Raw genomic sequence first — 5166 nt, forward strand, 5'->3', positions numbered from 1 at the left:
TCGCCAGCACTTGCTGTCCCCTGAATTTTTGATCTTAGCCATTCTGACTGGTGTTTTGATTCACATTTCCTTGATGATTAAGGATGTTGAACATTTTTTTATTCAGGTGCTTTTCAGCCGTTTGGTATTCCTCAGTTGAGAATTCTTTGTTTAGCACTCTACCCCCTTTTTAGCGGGGTTAGTTGAATTTCTGGAGTCCAGCTTCTTGAGTTCTTTGTATATATTGGATATTAGTCCACTATCAGATTTAGGATTGGTAAAAATCCATTCCCAATCTGTTGGTGGCCTTTTTTACTTGTTGACAATGTCTTTTGCCTTACAGAAGCTTTGCAATTTTATGAGTTCCCATTTCTCAATTCTTTTTTTAAACGTTTTAATGTGTATTTTTCTCATTTACATTTCCAATGCTATCCCAAAAGTCCCCCATGCCCTCCTCCCCCACTCCCCTCCCCCCCACTCCTACTTTTTGGCCCTGGCTTTCCCCTGTACTGGGGCATATAAAGTTTGCATGACCAATGGGCCTCTCTATCCAGTGATGGCCGACTAGGTCATCTTTTAATACATATGCACCTAGAGACAAGAGCTCCGGGGTACTGGTTAGTTCATATTGTTGTTCCACCTATAGGTTTGCAGACCCCTTTAGCTCCTTGGGTACTTTCTCTAGCTCCTCCATTGGGGGCACTGTGATCCATCCAATAGCTGACTGTGAGCATGCACTTCTGTGTTTGCTAGGCCCTGGCATAGTTTCACAAGAGACAGCTACATCTGGGTCTTTTCAGCAAAATCTTGCTAGTATATGCAATGGTTTCAGCGTTTGGAAGCTGATTATGGGATGGATCCCTGGATATGGCAGCCTCTAGATGGTCCATCCTTTTGTCTCAGCTCCAAACTTTGTCTCAGTAACTCCTTCCATGGGTGTTTTGTTCCCAATTCTAAGTAGGGGCAAAGTGTCCACACTTTGGTCTTCGTTCTTCTTCAGTTTCTTGTGTTTTGCAAATTGTATCTAATATTGTGGGTATTCTAAGTTTCTGGGCTAATATCCACTTATCAGTGAGTACATATTGTGTGAGTTCTTTTGTGATTGGGTTACCTCACTCAGGATGATGCCCTCTATGCCTAACCATTTGCCTAGGAATTTCATAAATTCATTCTTTTTTAATAGCTGAGTAGTAATCCATTGTGTAAATGTACCACATTTTTTTATCCATTCTTCTGTTGAGGGGCATCTGGGTTCTTTCCAGCTTCTGGCTATTATAAATAAGGATGCTATGAATATAGTGGAGCATGTGTCTTTCTTACCAGTTGGAACATATTCTAGATATATGCCCAGGAGAGGTATTGCAGGATCCTCCGGTAGTACTGTCCAATTTTCTGAGGAAGCACCAGGCTGACTTCCAGAGTGGTTGTACAAGCTTGCAATCCCACCAAGAATGGAGGAGTGTTCCTCTTTCTCCACATCCTGACCAGCATCTGCTGTCACCTGAATTTTTGATTTTAGCCATTCTGACTGGTGTGAGATGGAATCTCAGGGTTGTTTTGATTTGCATTTCTCTGATGATTAAGGATACTGAACATTTTTTTTAGGTGCTTCTCAGCCATTCAGTATTCCTCAGGTGAGAATTCTTTGTTTAGCTCTGAGCCCAATTTTTTAATGGGTTATTTGTTTTTCTAGAGTTCACCTTCTTGAGTTCTTTATATATGTTGAATATTAGTCCCCAATCTGATTTAGGATAGGTAAAGATCCTTTCCCAATCTGTTCGTGGCCTTTTTGTCTTAATGATGATGTCTTTTGCTTTATAGAAGCTTTGCAGTTTTATGAGGTCCCCTTTGTCAATTCTCAATCTTACAGTACAAGCCATTCAATGCAATCCCCATCAAAATTCCAACTCAATTCTTCAATGAATTAGAAAGAGCAATCTGCAAATTCATCTGGAATAACAAAAGACCTAGGATAGCTAAAACTCTTCTCAAGGATAAAAGGACCTCTGGTGGAATCACCATGCCTGACCTGAAGCTGTACTACAGAGCAATTGTGATAAAAACTGCATGGTACTTGTAGATCGGCAGATAAGTAGACCAATGAAATAGAAATGAACCCATACACCTATGGTCAATTGATCTTTAACAAGGGAGCTAAAACCATCCAGTGGAAAAAGGACAGCATTTTCAACAAATGATGCTGGCACAACTGGAGGTTATCATGTAGAAGAATGTGAATTGATCCATTCCTATCTCCTTGTACTAAGGTTAAATCCAAGTGGATCAAGGAACTCCACATAAAACCAGAGACGCTGAAACTTATAGAGGAGAAAGTGGGGAAAAGCCTCGAAGATATGGGCACAGGGGAAACATTCCATTTGTCAATTCTTGATCTTACAGTAAAAGCCATTGCTGTTGTGTTCGGAATTTTTTCCCCTGGGAAAAGCCCATATCTTCAAGGCTTTTCCCCACTTTCTTCTATATTAATTTCAGTGTCTCTGGTTTTATGTAGAGGTCTTTGATCCAGTTAGAATTGAGCTTTGTACAAGGAGATAAGAATGGATTAATTTGCATTCTTCTATATGATAAACTGCAGTTGTGCCAGCACCATTTGTTGAAAATGTCTTTTTTTTTTCCTCTGGATGGTTTTAGATCCCTTGTCAAAGGTCAAGGGACCAGAGGTGTATGGATTGATTTTTTGGGTCTTCAATTCTATTCCATTGATCTACCTGTCCGTAACTGTACCAGTACCATGCAGTTTTTATCACAATTGCTCTGTAGTACAGCTTGAGGTCAGGCATGGTGATTCCACCAGAGGTTCTTTTATTGTTGAGAATAGTGTTTGCTAGCCTAGGTTTTTTACTACTCCAGATGAATTTGCAAATTTCCCTTTCTTTTTTTTTAATATTTATTTATTACATGTAATTACACTGTAGCTGTCTTCAGACACTCCAGAAGAGGGCATCAGATTTCATTATGGATGGTTGTGAGCCACCATGTGGTTGCTGGGATTTGAACTCAGGACCTTTGGAAGAGTGGTCGGCGCTCTTAACCACTAAGCCATCTCACCAGCCCCCAAATTTCCCTTTCTAACTCAGTGAAGAATTGAGTTGAAATTTAAATGGGATTGCATTGATTCTGTAGATTGCTTTTGGCAGGATAACCATTTTTACTATATTAATCCTGCCAATCCATGAGCATGAGAGACCTTTCCATCTTCTGAAATCTTCTTCAATTTCTTTCTTCAGAGACTTGAAGTTCTTATCATACAGATCTTTCACTTCCTTAGTTAGAGTCATACCAAGGTATTTAATATTATTTGTGACTGTTGTGAAGGGTGTTGTTTCCCTAATTTCTTTGTTAGCCCGTTTATCATTTGAGTAGAGAAAGGCCATTTACTTGTTTGAGTTAATTTTATATCCAGCTACTGCACTGAAGCTGTTTATCAGGTTTAGTAGTACTCTGGTGTAATTTTTGGGGTCACTTATATATACTATCATATCATCTGCAAATAGTGATATTTTGTCTTCTTCCTTTTCAATTTGTATCCCCATGGTCTGCTTTTGTTATCAAATTGCTCTGGCTAGAACTTCAAGTACTATATTGAATAGGTAGGAAGAAAGTGGGCTGCCTTGTCTAGTCCCTGATTTTAGTGGGATTGGCTCAAGTTACTCTCCACTTAGCTTGATGTTGGCCACTGGTTTGTTGTATATTGCTTTCATTATATATAGGTATGATCCTTGAATTCCTGATCTTTCCAAGACTTTTATCATGAATGGTGTTGAATTTTGTCAAATGCTTTCTCAGCATGTAACGAAATGATCATGGGGTTTTTGTCTTTGAGTTTGTTTATATAGTGGATTACATTGATGGATTTCAGGATATTAAACCATCCCTGGGATGAAACCTACTTGGCCATGATGGATGATAATTTTGATGTGTTCTTGGATTCATTTTGCGAGGATTTTATTGAGTATTTTTCATCGATATTCATAAGGGATATTGGTCTGACGTTCTCTTTCTTTGTTGCATCTTTGTGTGGTTTAGTTAATAAAGTAATTGTGGCTTTATAGAATGAATTAGGTAGAGTATCTTCTGTTTCTATTTTGTAGAATAGTTTGAGAAGAGTTGGAATTAGGTCTTCTTTGAAGATCTGATAGAACTCTGCACTAAACCCTTCTGGTCCCGGGCTTTTTTTTTTTTTTTTTTTTTTTTTTTTTCTTTTCTTTTCTTTTCGGAGACTAATGATGACTGCTTCTATTTCTTTAGGGTAAATGGGACTGTTTAGATCATTAATCTGATTCTGTTTTAACTTTGGTACCTGGTATCTGTTTAGAAATTTGTCCATTTCATCCAAGTTTTCCAGATTTATTGAGTATAACTTCTTGTAGTAGGTGGTTTGGATTTTCTCAGGTTCTGATGTTATGTCTCCCTTTTCATTTCTGATTTTTTAAATTAGGATACTGTCCCTGAGCCCTCTAGTTAGTCTTGCTAATGGTTTATCTATCTTGTTGATTTTCTCAAAAAAACAGCTCCTGGTTTCGTTGATTCTTTTAATAGTTCTTTTTGTTTCCACTTAGTTGATTTCAGCCCTGAGTTTGATTATTTCCTGCTGTCTACTCCTCTTGGGTGGATTTTCTTCCTTTAATTCTAGAGCTGCTAGGTGTGCTGTCAAGCTGCTAATGTGTGCTCTCTCTAGTTTCTTATTGGAGGCACACAGGGCTTTGCATTTTCCTCTTAGGACTGCCTTCATTGTGGCCCATAAGTTTGGGTATGTTGTGAGTTCATTTTCATTAAATTCTGAATTCTTTAATTTCTTTCTTTCTTTCTTTCTTTCATCCTTGACCAAGGAATAATTGAAGAGAGTGTTGTTCAGTTTCCACATGAATGTTGGCTTTCTATTATTTATGATGTTATTGAAGATCAGCCTTAGTTCTTTGTGATCGGATAGCATGCATGGGATAATTTCAATATTTTTGTATCTGTGGAGGACTGTTCCATGACCAATTAATGGTCATTTTTGGAGGAGGTACCGTGTGGCACGGAGAAGAAGGTATATCCATTTGTTTTAGGATAAAATATTCTGTAGACATCTATTAAATCCATTTGTTACATAACTTCTGTTAGTGTCCATGTGTCTCTGTTTAGTTTCTGTTTCCAGGCTCTGTCCATTGGTTAGAGTTGGGT

The sequence above is a fragment of the Mus musculus genome, chromosome X (assembly GCF_000001635.26).
Source record: "Mus musculus strain C57BL/6J chromosome X, GRCm38.p6 C57BL/6J".
Lineage (NCBI taxonomy): Eukaryota > Metazoa > Chordata > Mammalia > Rodentia > Muridae > Mus > Mus musculus.